This window comes from Aphelocoma coerulescens, chromosome 1 (assembly GCF_041296385.1).
Source record: "Aphelocoma coerulescens isolate FSJ_1873_10779 chromosome 1, UR_Acoe_1.0, whole genome shotgun sequence".
NCBI lineage: Eukaryota > Metazoa > Chordata > Aves > Passeriformes > Corvidae > Aphelocoma > Aphelocoma coerulescens.
This window is the reverse complement of record NC_091013.1, coordinates 104,296,026-104,315,197: the sequence shown is the minus strand read 5'-3', so window position 1 is coordinate 104,315,197 and position 19,172 is coordinate 104,296,026.

Here is a 19,172-nt window from a genome sequence, read left to right as displayed (position 1 = left end):
ACTACGCATTGCATAGCTGGGAAAAGAGAGCTGGTACTTATATAACACCCAAGTGCTGTACCTCTGCTTGCCATAGAAATATAGTTCATTCAAAAGTATGTTAATTTTTGCAGGATGAATCACTAACCAAGGAACGACACAAAATGTGGAAAGGCTCCTATACAAGTAAGAGTTTCTCTATGCAGGCAGGAGATAACAGCCAAGGTATAATAGCCTTGAAAATCCTTGATGAAATGTACAGGATGGGTGTGGGTTTCCGACACAAGAAATAGGGTTACCATCAAATGAAACCTGAAAATTGGTCCGGTATCTCAATAGAAGATCGGAAGACTACAGAAGATTGCTTTAAAAATGCAGGATATTATAGTCTCAGAAATTGGAAAGTAGTAGAAATGGAGTGAAAAGGAGCTGCTCCTTGTATCTGAACTGGTCTTAACAGTCTTGAAAGGCTCACCTTATCTCCTTTAGAAACAAAGCCTACCATAAAAGCTCACTGATTTTCAAAAAGGCAAAAATTCTGCATGTAGCCCCTTCTAAATTAAATATAATCGACAGAACCTGTCATTCAATTTCTGTGGCTTTGCAGCTTTAGAGGGCTCCTGTCAAGCTACTGCTACTGAATGCTTTTTGTTATTACAGACTTTTGCATATAGCCAATGGGTTTAAAAGTGCAAAGTCTGATTCTTGACTTTGCGAGTGGCAGTTCTGTTATGAACCCCTGCACATTGCTCTACCACACCTCTAAGATGAACTAATCTGTACAAATTGATGCAAAATACCTGGTTACTGAATTGTAATCTATCATTGTGAATGATTCAATCATGTTTTAAGATGGATAATTGGCTAGAAAATATCTCAGTCTTTTGGCTGCCAATATTTTCTTGTGTGCCTTACATTTTTATTAGTCCCTTCAGGAGCATTTTTCCTTCTTTAGATAAGATAGCTGGTAATTTATCCTGTCTCCATTCTTAGAGTATTTATCTACTGAAGTAGCTGATACTGTCTTTCCAAGGCTTGTCAAAAACTTGAATTAAAGCAGGGTGCAAATGATATTTCTCTTAAATAATTATTTTTGGGCTTTTGCACTTTATTTTAAGTTAATAAATGCCAAAAAATTTTGCACTGAACATTGTTGGTCCTGCAGTCTTAAAAACATTAACAGGGGCAAGCCTGGGGAAAAGATCAGAAGGAAACCAGTTTTCTGTGAAAAAAGTGACCAGAGACTCCCTTCGATGTTGTTTCCTGCCTTAATGATTGTGCTGAAGGTGTTGGTTCACACTAGGAAACATGGACTGATTCGTAGTCCATGGAGTGAGCAGGAACTGCTACGCATGTAGCGTTCTTTCAACACAGGTGTTTTGAAAGACTGCCCACAGCTTTTTACAAAAAAAAAAGGCAATTTGCAGATATCAGGTGCTGTGTGGCTCTGAATGGCAAGAGTCCTGTGCTGCAAAGTGGGGGCTGCATCTTAGTGAGGGTGCCAGGGGAGGCACCCTGCAGCAAGGCAGGTTGGATACCAGTCCTGCATTCCTACAGCTCTCAATTATGGGGTGTTAGTCCTTGTTGTCATTGCACTTCACAGAGGAAGAAATGTGAACTAGATGAAGTCAACAGCATACAAGAAATAAAAAACAGGAGTGGTTGTGATGCCTAGACAGGCTTTGAGTTTAAGAGCTCAGAAATACTTTAAGTCTTAAAAGGCATCCAAAACCCCAGCTTTTGAAACCTTGCATTGTATTGCTGATGACTGACAGGCAAATGTAACAAAGCATCATTGATTTGCTGTTGTCAAGATGTGGGAAATACCTTGTTTCCATCACTGGAAATACACTACAACAAGCAGAGTAAATAAATAACGATAATTTTTGCTTCCTTAGCCTTCAAAATTGATTTAATGGTTCACCTTATAGGCAAGGTCCTCTACATTGGTACTCCATGTAGAAGCTGAGGGTGCCAGTTCAACAGCTGGTTTCATTGGAAAAAATGCCTAAGAGGCAAAGCCATGTATTGACAATTGAACAAAAAACTTCAATAGTTTTAAGGTGAAATTGATTTTAAAATGCCAACCTGTATTCCTGTTATGTTGCAAAAAACTTTCCAGGTTCCGCACTTCCGTTCACTTCCTGGGTGAAGAGTGGGGGTTCTTAGTTAAATCTACACCTCACTTAAAATGTGTGACATGTAGATATGTTTCTTGCTGTTGAATTACTAGAAAGAAAATGGCCACAGTAAACTGGGATAAGAGACTTCAAGAGTAATTGCAAAAATATTTTTCTACTTGTCTTTTTATTTTTTTCAAAACTGCCACTTGCTCTGAGGGAAAAATACCTTTGGTGAAGAACTTCAGTGCCACTGGTTAGCTATCCTAATTTAGTGCTGCTCAATTCTTTTCTATAGTGTAATTCAAGCAGAAAAGTTATGGACATTCAACCATAATTAGACAAATGCCAGGAAAAAAAACACCTGTCTTTATGCACCAGCTTTTGAATGCTTTGAATATGTGAGGTGCACAAACTTGGAAAAATATTTCCTCTGAATGAGCAAAGGAGTAAAAGAGGTGAAAAAGGTGGAGCTTCTCTGGATAGAAGAGTGAAGGAGCTGCAATGAATAAGGGGTAAAGCAGAGTCACTTTGCAACAATTGGTTAGAAAGAGAGGGAGGAACCCCGTAACTGATGACATTTAAGGCTAGAAATTTACCATGAAGATGTTTGACAGCCTTCAAAAGTGATTGTTTATTGATATGACCCTTGGTTTATCAGCAGTGATAGAAGCCAGACTTAACTACCTCTACTTCAATAAAGAAATTTAACATTTAATGATAATTTGAATGTGCTATTTTTGCTTCATGAATTATCTTGTGCTGTTCAACACTTGTGCCACATCCTCAACACAGTGTTATAAAGGAGGCCTTTAATCATAACTGTTTTGTTTTAATGTTTCTCTTTAGTCTCACTCTTTGACAGCCAAATCTTTGCTGATGTAATTGGGAAATGTTTTAAGGCTGCTGTCTGTTCACCTAATTAAGAAAATGATTGGGTCCCCAGAGGGACACATCTCCCTAGGTGAGACAAATGAAAGAATTGCTCTCTTGCTGCAGAAAAGCCAATCTGAACGTTTTGAAAATATCTCTGAGATCAAAGTATATTTTTAATTTTCCTTTGTGCCTCAGCTGAGTTAAACCAAAGAGGAGCATAGCCCAATATACATATTTACATAGAAGGAAATGAACCATTATGATGTCATATATAGAGGGGTTTGTGGCATTCACAATGAGATATTCATCCCTCCTATGCATGATAAATAAAAAAGTAGTCACTGTTCTCTAAGAAATTATAGTTCTCACCTAATGCTTCCTTTTTTTGTTATTGGCTTATTTTTCAGAATATGCTAATGATAAAATATAATTCCACCTAATAAACTACACACTGAAAAGGCAGGCCAAAATTTAAATGAAGACAAATAGAGGAAAACTCAAATAGTTTAGTGAAAATTTCCAAAACTCTCACTGAATTTGTTTAAGTTCAGGAAGTACACACATTAGGAAAGTAAAAGATCTGATATACCATTGAATCTTACCTAGTTTAAAACAACCCTGCCCTCCAAAGCAAAGCAAAGCAAAGCAAAGCAAAGCAAAGCAAAGCAAACCAAACCAAACCAAACCAAAATAAAATAAACAAAAAAAAACCCCAAACAAACCCAAACCCAGGAAAGCCAGTAACAAAACCCTCCATCTTAATCTTTTGAAAGTAATAATTTCCCCTCTTTATCTCAGACCAGGAAAAATTGATTTTATCCATGCCTAACGCAGCAAGCAGTTAAGGGAATAAAAGCGTACGTGTCACTCTAATGTTGGGAAGATGGACTTGGAGAAATTGAAGTGACTAGTAAGAGTATTAAAGAACAAACTATGAGATTTCAGAGACCATATCACAAGGAAGGGTCTACAAACCGACATTTTTCCAAACTTCTTAATTGTGTGCTCAACACCCAGAGGTATAAAATAGCTGTGGCATATGGCTCACGCTATGATTAGTCTCATTTCTTGAAATGTTTTAAAAATAATCACCAAGATCTGTGTTCTCTCTATACCATCCATCTGGATAGTAAAATTGAGCAGAAAGGCAGTCAGACCTATTTCAGGACTGTGGCATTTTGCAACAAAAAGGGTACAGCTAAGGAGCATCAGGAATCATCAGTATTCAGTTGTTAGCAGCCATCACAGTCTAAGTCTTCATATTAATCTAAAATAAAAAAAATCCAGCCATAATGCAAACAGAATTATCTTTACCCTGTGTCATTGCAAATAAAGGTCACTTACCAGCAACTCACTGGAAAGCTAATGGCAACTATGCTTATATTCACAGAACCTGGCTGTCCTTGTTTTTTGGCTACCTTAATTTTGACTGTTCAGATGACTGAAAATGTGGAGTCAAACTGTGTAAGTGGCATCTTTCTAAGAAAGTAAAATTATGTACTGGTTGGAACGCGGTCATCCAAGAGAGCATACAGGAAAAAGTTTTTGGTTCTGCTTGGATGGAATTGATGGAAATGAACGTACAGCTTCAGTTGGTGGGAGACTGTATTGCTGCTTTGAATTATCAAAATATCATAGAGCCATCAGATCACCCTACTGATGTTGCTAGTTTAGCATTACTCAAAAATCTGCACTTGAGGAATTCTTAAAGAACAAAAGAAGTTGATTTGCAAATTTAAACCCCTAGTGAAAAGAGACACTTTGAGAAACATGCATATTTGACATGCTAGGAATAAGCAAGTTTTATTTTGATTTTTTTTTCCAGCCTGAACCCCTGGTGATAAGTGTTCTGTGTTGTATAGGCACACTAGTCCTACAGGAAGACCTAAGGAAATGAGAATCAATAATGAACAAAATATACTGGCAATAGCTCTGTATAATGTTTTAGGCTATTTTAGTCTTTAAAAGTGTATTTAAATACGCTTCAGGGAAAGAGGAAAAAACTCAACTCTGAAAACTTCTCTTTTGGTTTTTTTTTGTAATTTTAATACAAAGTACAGAAAAAAAAAACCTATAAAAACTAAAAAAAGATAGATGGGAATCTATAGAGCAAAATATTGTTCAGGGAAAGTAGTTTCACAAACCAGGTTCTTGTAATTTTTCTCTCTGACATAATTGGCTTATTATCTTCCATGGTATACAGTGGTTTCTTAATAATTTTAATTGCAATCTGCCATTTTTTGATATCGTCTCATAATCATGGTAATGTAACTAAAAGCAATTTTTTTCTTTTCATGAAACAGTAAGCCATAAGTAATGCTAGTAAAAAATACTTAATATAACATCATCAAAAAGCTGGAATTTGCTGGTTTAGCTCTGTCTGATCCTACAGAATACAGGTGTTAAAACTGTGGCTGAATGATAATGGGAACTCTGTGAACTTGAGTAAGAGCCTGATGGAGATGTATAAACAAAAGTGAATTTGAGAAAGAGTCAAATGTGATTAAAAGGCAATTCATGATGTATCACTCTGGACATAAAACATTTAAAAAGAATTATTAGTATTAGCAAGTGGTATGCTTAACATAATTTTCTGTATCTTTTTTCCTATAAGCTACATCATGTGTTGGTTTAGATCATTTACTCTGTTAAATTGTAAAGGAGACCATTCTTTAGAAACATAGTGGACTGGGGTGACAAAATGGTGTGCATCTAATAGCTAGGTAACTCTGAAACTAGGGAATTTTGAACATCAGAGAAGTTACAAACATGTACAATGTGTTGGAACCAAAAGGCAATTGTGTTCAAAATTCAGCCACTTGATTTTTACATAGTGTAGGAGGGATTATTACTCATAAAATGTCTTTCAAGTCTCAGGAACTTGAAATAAGATGGTTGTACTCTCACTAATACTGGGCATAAACAGCCCAATGCAACTAAGTATTCCTATTTTATTGTGAAATATTTTAGGTGGCTTCTTTATTTCAAGACTTCTCATCTGCAACTGAGCTGCATAGCAGAGTACAAAGTGAGAACAGCTAAATGCTACACAATTCACAAGTCTTAGCTACAAAAACCGCCCAAACAGATCAACATGCCATCATCTTGCTTGCTGACTAAAGCTGACAGCTCTGGAATTACAGGTTGTGACTCTTCTGCTTCAGAAGCCCTCTGTGAAACACTAGACCAAAAGCTAGGTATGGACTCATTCTCAAATAATTTCCATTTCTTTGCTCAAAATGTATAGTGCTGGAGGCTGAAAGCATAAAATGTCCAGAGCTTTTTACATGGACTTGAGAAAATATTGGTGGATGAAGTAGGGCCTATGCTTAAGGCTGTAAATGCATTATTAATTCTAATCAGTGTAAATCATACACTATATGGGGGTTTTTTTATTATTATTAAAGAAATGAAGTGTGAAACTAATACACAGATAGGTCCGTGAATACAAAACATTGTATTCTAGGGTCTATAAATGATTTATTTCTTCCATAATTTCAGTTATGTACTACTCTTAGCAGTCAGTAATTAGGCAAAACCTGTGGCATGGAGATAGCAGATGTACCAACAGGGTCAAAGACAGTCATGTATGGGATGGGAAGAGGAAAGTGAAGCAGTAGAAAGATAAGCAAATACGTTAGATAAGTCTGAAATGTATTAGGCAAGTCCAAAATGTTTAAATTCTGGCCTAAAATCCCTGGATCCCAAATACTGCAAATAGCAAAATCCAAAACTGATTGAAATTTTAAAGACAATAAATTAAATCTGCTATACAAAAGCACATTTCTAAGAGAAGAGCAGCAGAGAACATGGAATTGCTGATCCAGCAAACACATATAGTTATCCTGTAAACATAACCAAGTTTTCTTCCTGAAGAAGAGATTTTTGACATCAGTGACGTGTTTTGGGGCATGATCACAGCCAGTATCCAAAGGACTACTGGCTCACATATGTGTTACTCACTTGAACTGGCTACTTCACTTCAATTGGATGTCCCATTTGGAGTTTCAGATCAGCATAAGTTAGTCTTTTTATACCTGATAATGTTTGGCATGGATTGGGTCCGTCCAAAGAAAGTGCTAAACAAGAATTGGTTACCCTATTTTCCTAGAATTTAGCAGCAAAATGATGTTGAAAGGCAATGACTTGTGTAGGAGTCTTTTCCTTTCTTGATTTGTCTAGAAGAAGTTAAAGATATAAGCTGTCTGCCACCTTTCCCTGAAAGCAGATGTGCCTCTGTTAAAATACTGCAGGACAGGAGGAAGAAATTCAGTGTAGCCTTTACTCTGTAACATTGACATACTGTACTTGACATTGCTTGGAGGAGATTTGCACCTGTCTGCATAGTCACACCTACACATAGCCTTGGCTGACTTAAAAACTCTTTGTTAAACATTAAGTGAAGTGTAAGAGGAAATTAGACCTGACCATAAAAGTAGAAAGAAGCTGGCCTTCAGGGTGTGTTAATGAATATCAGCTGCATTAATACAAGGTGTTTTCCACACACATCACTAATTGCTGGTGAGAAATTCTGTGGTGAGTTACCAAAGGCTGTGTAATACTTGGCAGCTCAAGAGACATCTCCTACTAATAACATTTGGGTCACATCTAGAAATTATTTGAAACAGTCAATATTCTTAAACAGAAGAGATAAAGTGATGTTAAAATAGTGGTGCTTAGTAGAAAAAGTCACTGCTTTTGTTTTGCTAATCAAAATTTTGGAGTAGGTGCTGTGTAACCTTTACCAGTTCCACATTTCAATTGTACAAGTAACTATAAAAAAAGGACAATGCCTTCAAGGTTAAATAGGGGATGAGAGTGTACATCTGGTGAAATGGAATCTAAAATATAGACATATCTCTGATACAGTTTGGGTTTGCTATGATTGTTAGTAAGCTCTCAATTTACCCAGCACAGAATGCCAAAATTTTCTGCTGAAATGCACAGGCCCCTTCTGATAAATGACGTTGCTAGAAATGAGAAAGGGGGAGGAAGTAATTTATTCAGTTAAGCCTTCTAGGAAAGAGATACATGCTGCAAGAAATTATGAGTGAAGGCTAATCTAAGGTGTAAAAAGGAACCCAAGCTTTTCAAATTTATCAGAAAGGAAAAAAGAATAGGATTAAGCATCCTATCTATCACATGTATAACTTGAAGACTTGGCTCATATTTCAAACCTAATGAAGAAAGTTTGTACAGTTAAGTGGTAATGAAGATCTTGAGAAGGTATATTACATAAGGGTGAATACTAGATGAAGATAAAATGGGGGAGCTTGAAGATATGCAAATGACTTTCAGTTTATGGCAGTGAAATTACATTGTGGACTCATTAAGTTGACTTTGGGTTACCTCTATGACAGCAAAATTAAAAATAAACAAGAAAAATAGTCTTATGCAGTACTTGAAACATCAGTGATTTAAAAGGAACAGCATTAAATAGCCTTGTAAATGTCTTAGAATATATTGTGATTTATAGCATAGGTGAATTACACTTACAAAAAATAAATTGCTGACCTTGCTAGATCTTGAGCTGCTAGGAGACAAGTAGGATCTGTGACAAGTCAAACCTTTTTTATAAAATTAACTTGTCTTCTGGCATCAATTTTGGACATTTAGTAGAGACGTACCTACAAATCCTACAAAGTAAGGGATGTAGTCTTCTGTGGTGCTGGCAGCTGCAATAAACAAATGGGGAATTATGAAGAAGTTATTTGAAATACTTTTATTTGCAATTTTTGGCCCTCTCTTAGAAGCATATTTATCTTTTGTTAGGACAGAAGAGAATGAAACTTGAACAATTGAGATACTTTTGAAAAGCTGGAAAAGTCTCTCTATAGTTCTATTCAGTGTATAATAACCACATTTGAATCTTTTCTCTTGAGGAAGAATATATGGAGGAGGAACACATATCACATTGTTATTAGTGTAGCAGATTGTATCTTCCTAAATGTGCACTGAACCCAGAGGAAGAAGAACTGTCTAGGAACCATCAGAATGGGACACACAGAATCTTAGAATTGGATAAATTGTTATAGTACTGAGCAGGCATACTTGATGCAGAGTTTCTTTGTTAGCTACCTGAATGAGTCATTATCTCACTTCAAATGCTTCCTGAAAGCTGTTTGCCTGGTTAGGGGATACCAGCATGTTTCAACACCTGTGCTAAGTAGAACATGGATTCAACAGGCACTCAGCTGCAAGCCATGTAGAGAGGTAAAGCTGGAAGATGAGGATGTGGTTGTCCGTGTCAGGGTTAGACAGTTAAACACCAGCAGCAAGGTACCAATATGTTACAGGGCCATTAAAGAAATGGTGACAAAAAGACAGTTCAATTCATTAGTTCATTAGAGAGTTCATTCCATTTATCAGGATTCTGTAAACTGTTAACAATTGCATAGCTTGAACACCCACAGAGACAGAAGTCAAATGTTGTGTTTCAGGCTGTGGGAACCTAGAAAAAGGTATTGCTGTATTGATACTCAGCTGGCTAGAAAATATCTTTAATGGAAAGTATTTAAAAGAAATATAGCAGCTGTATAATCAGTATTTCTAAGTGTAGGGAATAGTAGGATTTGGATAGAGAAGAAAGAAGGGAAAGTAAAAAATAACAATGTTTATCTATTTTAGAGGTATGATTTGAAGTTTTAAGCTCCAGTGGAGATCCTTGTAATCAAGAAGATATAACTTGGAGGGGAATATTCTGTCCTGTGCTTTCTTTTTACCAGGACTGTATATATAGCACTTAATTCTATATTATGCTGAGACATAATTCTATATTATGCTATTGCATACCATGCTACACATAAAAAGAAATTAAACCATTTGTGGTAGACACCCCTACCTATCAATCTAGTTTTATGCCCAAAGTTCTAGCCTATAGGATGCATATTATGTCATTAAAGTAATTTTGTAACTTGTGGCAAGTCAGAGGGAAGATCATAGAGACTTAGATAGGTTAACAGTCATATGGCTTAAGGTGTACTGAAACATTTATCTTCACAGGTTGCGTCAGAGAGCAGCAAAAAAAAGCAAGAGGATAGGTTGGGACCAGTCGTATTAATATTGCTCAAATGGTGTACAAGTATCACACAGCATGAGCTGCATGTGAGCATACCCAGTTAGCATCATTTCTATTTGCAGCCCTTTTTGTGGGGAGAAAGGGGGAGAGGGAGTAGGAACATGAATGCAGCTGGAACTGTAACTAAAAGCATTGGCTAGAACAGCCCTCTGTACTTGCATATATCTTGTAAATCCTCAATCTTACCTGTTCTGTTAATGGAGCATGAAATGAACTGTGACTTCATGTATTCAAAGCAGGATGTGTTTAAATACCTGCCAGTAAAAGGAAGGCGAAATTCAAATTGATCTGGACTGATGATATCCTCTGGAACCAGTGGGCTGCTTTACAGTAAGATGACTGAAAAAATGAGAGCAGTGGCCAATGTGTGGCTGTGGTGCATTAAGCAGCATCTTAGGCTACAGAAAGAATTACTGTGGAAATTTTTGATTTTTAAATCTCCAGTGAATCTGGAAAAGTCAGAGAGTCAAAGTATTTTTCGGTGGTATCTCTGAAAGGGTGCCTAGTGTGAAGGCTGCAGCTAGATGAGAACCTTAACAGTGAACTTCTGCAGTATTACTTGCACTCTTGAGTCAATGTGATCTCAGTTGCGTGAGTTACTTTAGGCAGCATCTAAATCAGAAATATGAATCTGAATGACCACATAGGAAAAAGGATTTCATCTTGCTTGGTGATCTGAGACAGTGCAATGTCCTCTGCCAAGGTCAAGTCTGCAGCAGATAAGGAGTTGAACCTAAAATACTGACCTTATTTTAATGTTTTAAACACTTAAATCAGCACCTTCCCTGGCTTTGTGGTACCTCATTTTGTGTTTACCTGATGACTGTATGAGAAGAATATTGGGAAACAGAATTCTAGAAATGGTTTACTCAGCAGAGCTTCCTGTGAAGAAACCAAAAGCTCTTCATCCTCAGTAGGAGCTCAGCCAGGAATTGCCCTTGCAATGTGGCATTGTGGCATTTAACAGTCAATAAAACTAAAGAAAAATGAAAGCAAAGCATTTAGCTGATCAAGCATGTAAAGCTACGCTTCTATATTTGGGTGAAGAATATCCTTGTGGGACAGCTACGGAACTGATGTGCCTTTACAGACCCTGACAATAAGCTTTTATTTTAGATGATCCCTTCTCTGCGTAGAGAAGGAAGTCCTTTCTCAGTGTCTGCTGTTAAGTCCTTCACAGCTTTATGGCTCTTGAGTACAAGTAATTTTTGGGGGCTGGCTGTGTTCCTAAACTCCCTGAATATCAGGACCCTTTAATCAGGATGTTTCTGATGTTTGAGGACCTAGTCCAAATATACCTCTCTTGCTAGTGCCTGTTGAGGGATCTTTTGCCATGTGTATTTCCATGAGCTGTACTGCTTTTTCCATAAATTTGCCTCCCTTCTGAGATAGTGAGATTATTTTCTGGTGAGATAGCAAACATCTGGGAGATATACCTTAGTTAGGTTTCTGTCAAAATCTGGAAAGCAGACAAGTCAACACACATGAGATATCTGGGAAAGGGATAGTAAAATATAAACAAACTTTAAAATGTAAGAGAGGACAAGAATAGAAATGAGCAAAGCTAAGAAACAAATGTTGTAAAATCAGTTAAGTACAGAATATAAAGGAGAGGGATTGCAGGATTAGGTATCTTGAGTGGGATTGAGCATGTACTCACTGTGGGGGGGAGAAATATGCAGATTAGTACTTTAATTGTCACATTAAGAAGTCAATATTATTGCCAATTTTTAAAGCTACTTGTTATAGCTTTAATAAGGAGACCAGTGGGAAAAGGTCAAACCTTTTAATGAAGCCTTAGAATGATAGGATATTGGTAACAAAAATGTATTTTCTTAGATAATAAGGTGTGTTTAAAATAAGAACATATTGGACTCTTTAAGTCTGATGTAGGCTAACCCATTTGCCAAACAGAACAATGACAAGATTGTCACTACAACTCCACATGTGTACCCTGCAGGAACGGGATGAAGAAAAGGAATGAGGTGAGTGTGCCAAATTCTTAATGTAACTGAGCTGACCTGTCTTGTTCTTACCAAACCGTATTTGTAATTAAGGCAATATATTATTCAGTTTTCCTCTAGCCTTTTCACCAGCACTGACGTTGGTTCAAATACTGAACTGGCAATAGCACTATGCCGACAACTTTGCAAGCATAATGGGTAGACTTACATGAGACAAACTAAGTTTTTAAAAAAGAAGTGCTGTAGAAAACATGAGTATGGATAAAATGTCTTTTTTAAATTTGCAACTCAAACATAGGCAAGAGCTGAAGCCCAGGGGATTTACTTAAGGAATTAAATGTTTAAGCACATATTCAACCTCTTGAAATCTTGAAGATTGCTAACCAAAAGTTTGCATTGCTTCCTGTAAGTTATGAAATAAATTACCAAGGCTCTAAGACACAGGATAGGTAAGTAGTTATTTCACAAACATGAACTAAGTTGTTCTGCAGCATCATGATCCTTTTCACCCTACAAAGCAATGGCTCTTGGCCACAGCTAAAAAAGTGCCACCTGACCTGTTGCAAAAACATTCACAAACAATCTTGTATCCCATTGTTGCTTGGCAGCTTGGACATGAAGGATAGGGAGAAGACAGCATGACAAAAATATCAGATTATAGGAAAAGATTCTCATTACCATGATAGGGAAATTGGAATGTTGCCTAACAGGCCCTGTGAAGGTCATGCTGTGTATTCCGAAGCTGATCGCTGGCACAAGCTTAGTGACTGCCTGGGGTGCTCTGTGTGTGGTGGAGTAGGAGGATGGTGAGTGGCTGAGTGGAAGGCAAGTGCCATTTACTAAAAATAAGGAGAAGAGGAAATACCTGAATATTGTGTCAGTGTCCCACTGCTTTGGCTGACACTGGTTAGTATTTAGAAACACAGCTGCTTGTCACTTAATCCATGTCCATGTAGGTTACTGATGCATCATGAAAACCAAACCAACTTCTGCTGGTCATTAAAATGTGTTTGTGGGGAGCACTTCAAGAAGAAATGATCCAAAAACCCTGCTCTGTGCATGCTGTAGGTTTTAGGAGGCACTGAGTGATGGAGCTCAGCATAGAGCTATTGATGTGGTTTCCCAGAAAGCATAATGACAAGATGCAGTTTTTGGCAACTCTTTGAAGCAAAAACCATGACGTGCAGATGAACACCTACAGATTGGGATATAAGCAATACAGTATTAGTTGTCCTTATTCCTGGAAAGTAGTGTAGCTGGTAGGTTTTGGTGGTCTTACTGCCTTTGTACAGTGCTAGAATCAGTTAACAGATAACCAGCAGTATAGCAGCTCAGCACAGAGAGACCTGCTGAGTAAAATACCAGTAGTGTGTGAATGTTGCAATATAGATTTAATTCCTTGTGCTCGATAAAACTAATGAGTGAGGAAAGAACAACTAGAGGCCTCAAGGGAAGTAGCAAGATTTTTCTTAATGTTATTTATTAGACACCTAAACCCAAAAAGATTGGTCAGTCAAAAAATGACTAATGCCATTTTGTAGCAGTTTGTCTATTATTTCAAAGGACTGACTTCTTTCTATTCCCATATCCCTATTACTACTTTAGGTTATGCTGAAACAAACAGACTTGCCAAATCTCTTGAGATTACTGAAAAATACTTGAAGATACTTTATTTTCTGTTTTAATTTTTGGTATCTTAGGTGAAAAATTTGCTAGTATTTTGCATTATTCTTACACAGCTTGAAAAAATTAAAAACTTGCAAATGAGAACTATTTCTAATGCTTAAATATTAGAAGTAATGTGTCACTGTTTATTCAGTTGATTTGTGCTGGAAGAGAATGATAGAATATCCTCAGGGGAGGTTTAGGCTGGATATTAGAAAAAGGTTCTTCCCCCAGAGGGTGATTGGACACTGGAACAAGCTCCCTGGGGCAGTGGTCACAGCACCAAGTCTTGCAGAGCTCAAGAAATGTTTGGACAATGCTCTCAGGCACAAGGTGTGATTCTTGGGGATGGTACTGTGCAGGGCCAGGAGTTGGACTTTAATGATCTTTGTGGGTCCCTTCCAACTCTGAATCACAGAATAAGATGAGTTGGAAGGGACTCACAAGGATCATCAAAGTCCAACTCCTGGCCCTGCACAGAACAACCCCAAAGGGAAGCCCCAAAAATTACACCATGTGTCTGAAAACAGAATGAAAGATTTTGAGGAAAATCCAGTGAAAAGCAAGGGTGATGATAGAACGCATGGAAAGGAAAAGTGCAAGTTCTCTTTGTTCTTTCAGGGCACATTATGTTCTCTCCCTCTGTACCCTTGGACTACAAGTACACTGTTAATTTACAGAAAGCCAATGGAAAAGCAAGAAACGAATTGCTTAAATTACATCTTATTCTGTGGTCTGACCTCTTAATGAAATCTGACAGATAAATGACTTCTGATTTTTTCTGTCTAGAATTTCTCCAATCCTCAAAAGGTGCCTTAGACGGTTTCCTGTTTCATTTAGCACTGAAAGTTGTTCTTAAGGTGTTTTTACTGAGTAGTACTATTGCATTGAGAAAAAAGCCTACAGCTGTGACCACAAATAAGACTTTTTTCCCTCAACAGGTTTCTGGCATAAGCAGCCATCGTAAAACTCCTTACACCTTGATAAGAGGAGGGAAGAAGGGCAGGCAGGGGAGGAACTATCCTCCCTCTGCTGGAAACAGAACTGTGCCTTCTGATGGACAACATAAATAGTTGTTATTTGTTACACGTAGAACCTTCATGTGCGATATGTGCTTAAAAATATACACTGATATGATACTGCTATGGTTCAGTTTTCATTAGAATGGAAAACAATGATGCCATTTGAAGATGTGTGTTGGTATAGCAGTGACTGTATTTAGATGCAGACATCTGACCTCCTCCATAGTTTATCAAAAGTTAGACGTGGTTTACATGGGGCTTTTCAAATCATCGTGAATGCTGTCATTGTACTCATGTATGGTGGATGAGAAACAAAAGGAGTTTGGTATTGCACCCATATCTTTGGGCATACTGTATACAACAGGGATTCAATCTTTACATAAAAATAACAAAGAACAGGGTTTTTTCTCTATCATTTAGCAACTGTAGATGCTCACTTTTTCTGTGATAGGTGTCAAAAAAATTACAGTCTACTGGAACCATGGAATTGCATTTATCTGTAGAATTAAACATTGATACCATCAGTTGCTGTTCTCAACAGGATTTTTAGTTATATTAATCTTGTCAGTTCTACTTTACCTCATGAACTTTTGCAATTAGAAGCTGGTGGAAATTTTCCTCTCTGATAGCTGAGAAGGTTTTTGAGGTTTCCTAAGATCTCTGACCTTCCCATATGCCTATGGAGAAAAAAAAGTTATAACAGTTCTAAAATGGAAAAAACAAAGGGCTGTGTGATAAAACCCATCTTTTTTCTTTTCAGTTACCCTTCAATTGCTTTTGAAAAGTCAGATGGGTGCAGATGTAAAATAACTGAATTTAAAAACAAAAACTCAAGTGCTTTATTCCCCATTGCTACACTGTTATTTGGCCAAACCATTGTGTGCTACAGGTAAATTTTTACTATTTTGTGCATTTGAAGACTGATGGCTACAATTAAAATGCCAAAGCAGCGTTAACGGTTGGAATTACAGTGAAGATGACTGTAAAATATTTCCTTTAACTATTTACTGACACAATAGAACTATCCTAATTAAATAATTAAGACAAATAAAAAGAAACACCTTTCAGCAGTTGTGATGCTAGTGGTTGAGCAGAGCAGCTGCCTTGTACCACTGTGCAGTAGAAACAGCAGCTAGAAGTGGAATTGCTGTTGCCACCTGGAACATGAGCACTTGAACCCAAACTTTTTGGTAGTTGTCAGCTCTCTTGCAAGACTTTTGGCATGAGACTTCAGTCATTAAGAATGACTCTAAATTAGTAGTGGAACACCAGGTGAGACATCTTCATGTAATTTAACAGGATTAGAGGTGTCTTGGAAGAGGGAGAAGTTTACTAGGCTATATTCTGTCCCTTTAATGGTGGAGTGTTTACTGTCTTCAGCACCACCTTTCTGTATTTGCAAGGAGCCCAGGGCTCTAGACAAGAGTCTCCAAGCTGCATTCTAAAACACCTTTTTTGTCTGGATCTGATGTCTCTGTGAACTCTCCATCACAACAAGACCCTGAAAAAGATCGAAGCCTTGCTTCAGTAGAGGGCTGCTCTTATTGCATTTGGAGGTTTTTGGCTGGAAGGAAAGAGATGTGGATGTCTTTGATTGGGGTGTATTTCTTTAAATATCTTATACATCTCCATTTCCCTAAAGACTATGGGAGTTTTCACTGTTCCAGTAAAACATGGACTGCTTGAGTTTAAGAGGCTACAGCGCTTCTTGAGGGTAACACTAAGGTCTTCCCTCAATATTTGATATTCCAAATTATTAATCTTTTGCATTTCTTATTAAACTGGGAGCGCTTGCTTTCAGTGCATGGAACTTGAATGATTCTTTTCAGAATTATTTTTCGAGTAGGACCAGGGGAGGTTTAGATTAGATAATAGGAAAAAATTCTTCCCAGAAATGGTTGTCAAGCCTTGGAACAGGCTGCTGTGGTTGAGTCACTAGCCTGGAGGTTTAAAAGATGTGTAAATGTGGCATTTAGGCATGTGATTTGGTGGTGGAATTGGCAGAATTAAGTTTACAGTTGGACTTAAGGGTTTTTTTCTAGCTGAAATTATTCTGTGATTCAAAGGATGTGACCATAATATTAAGACCAAGTAACTCTAAGTTTAATTAGTTGCTTTTCTGACATGGCTTGCCACTTCAACAGTTTGTGTGGTTATGGAAGAGTTGCTGGTAAGGTGAAGTTAATCCTCAAGAATGGGCATGTCACTGAGGCAGCTGGCTATAATGCCTTTATAGTCATTAGCAGAAAAAAAACAGTTGAAAAATGGGATTTGTCTGATCCTTATAGGTGCACTTACCTTAGGATGAAATAATCAATTACTTAGAAATAATCAATTCCTTTTCTTTGGCTGTTAAAGAAACTTAAGTGATTATCCAAAATTGCCACCTATTATATCATTGTAGGTGTAAAAAAGTTTGAGACAATTGTAGAAATAGTGCTTACCTGGAATGCCTGTCTGATTAAAATTCATTGGGAAAATTGTTAGTTATAAAAAAAAAATGCATAGATATATCTTGATTGATTACTCTTACTTGACCTCTTACCATGTTAATAGTGCTGGTAAATTATTTCTATATACAAATCCATTAGTGTGCAGCTAGTAATTGCTACCTATCAGCATGCTTTAAGACTTAAGCACTAGCATTTAGAAAAAAGCCTTTTCTGTTCCTATTAAGTTTCCTGCGCGGGTCTAGTTTATCATATGCACTTACAATCCTATAATGAAAACTCTTTCAAAGGATGAATAATACTCTTTCCGCTTTCTTTTGATTGCATTCTTATAGTAGTTTTAAAGCAAGTCAAGAAATAGCTCGATATTATTACTAGTTTCTGCATAAAATTTACAATTAAAGCATCTACTTGTTTGGTTATTTTTTTTTTAATCCACTGTTCAGATCTCATAATAGCTTAGGAGTACTGAATATGCCTCTGAAAGCATGTTGAATTTTTTTGGCTCTCTTCATTCTTACTCCCCCCATAGGAGTTCAATTGTGAAGAATAAGCCTGTGCAATGTTCATCTACTCTTACTGGTGTTTTTTTTCTAAGAATGGGTCTCAGAATAGTGTGCAGGAACTGGTATTTCTTAATTTTATGCTGTGTCGAGTTTTAGTAGAATGAATGAAGTATGGTTAAGTTGAACTTGCTATCTTGCTGTCTGTATTTTCAGGAAAAAAATTGCCCCTTGATGTGATTTATGGAAAAAGTAAAAGCACAATCTACTATCTTCAGAAAACAGATGAATTTGTGTTATGAAATCACATTGACTATTGTGTTAACATGGAACTGAAGCTTTACAATTAAATGTAAAGCCTGAAGTGGCAGGGCTTTTTTGTTGTAGTAACAGCATTATTGCTCATTGACCTGACCTGTAAATTACAGAGAGGGCAATGCAACACACACACTTAATTTAATGGCTGTAGTCTGAGCGTTCATTAAATGATGAATAGGTGCCTCTAACACAGCCAAAGCTTTATTGTTTGAAAACGGTTCATCTCAGATGCAACATTGCAAGACTTGATTAAGGTAATTGTTGTAGTTGGCTACATTAGCTTGTTTGATGTATTGCCTTTTTATGTTTTCTGCATCTTAATTAGAAACTATTTAACTATATCAACATTGTGTCTTTGAGTAATGGGAAGGAAGACCTGCTAGCTGCAAAGTTGTCTTCTGTTGCTTGCAGCTCAATTCTGAGAAGCATATGTTATGATCAGGTTTAAACTCAAAAAAGCAAAGAAAACTAAGTCTCTGAGCATAAACTGGAAAGAACTTAGAAGGTTCAAAATATTCCCAGAAATGAGATTAAAACCAAACGAGGTTAGATGTTGATGCCAAAAAATGGATGTATTTTATTTAATAGTAAAAGAGGCAAAGGGAAGAAAAAAGAAAGAGAGGAAGAAATGGAAAAAAGAAGTGTGCATGGGGGGTGGGGGAGCAGGGAGAGGTGACAAGGTTTAGGTGGGAGCATATCACCCATCCAAGGGTCCCAAAGACATCTCGTTGCTCCCCTCCATCTGGTCTGCTGGTGCTGAGGGTCCCCCTGTCACCGCCATGGCCACGCCACTACATGCCATCACATCCTGCCACATGCTGCCACACCACACGCCAAAGAGTGCAGAATCCCGGGGATGAATATACACTTTGGGCCAGGTGGGAACGTCCATGTGTCTCCCCTTGCAGGGGCTGGCTTGACACTGTCCCTTGCAGCACTGAGGGTCTGTTGCATCATCTCTGGTGCTCTGGTGCAGGGTCTGGGGACCCCTTTGAGGGGGGCCCCTGTGATGGGCCATGTCACCCCTTCTGCTGTGGATAAGCTCCCCCCCCCGGTGAGGGCCCCTCAGCTGGGCTGCTCTGCACAGCACAGGATGGGCAGTCACTGCACCTCTGACCAGAGGCTTTTCCAACACACACACACAAAGCTTCTCCTTCCTCCACCCTCTGGTGCAGGGGGTCTGTGGGAGCCTGGCAG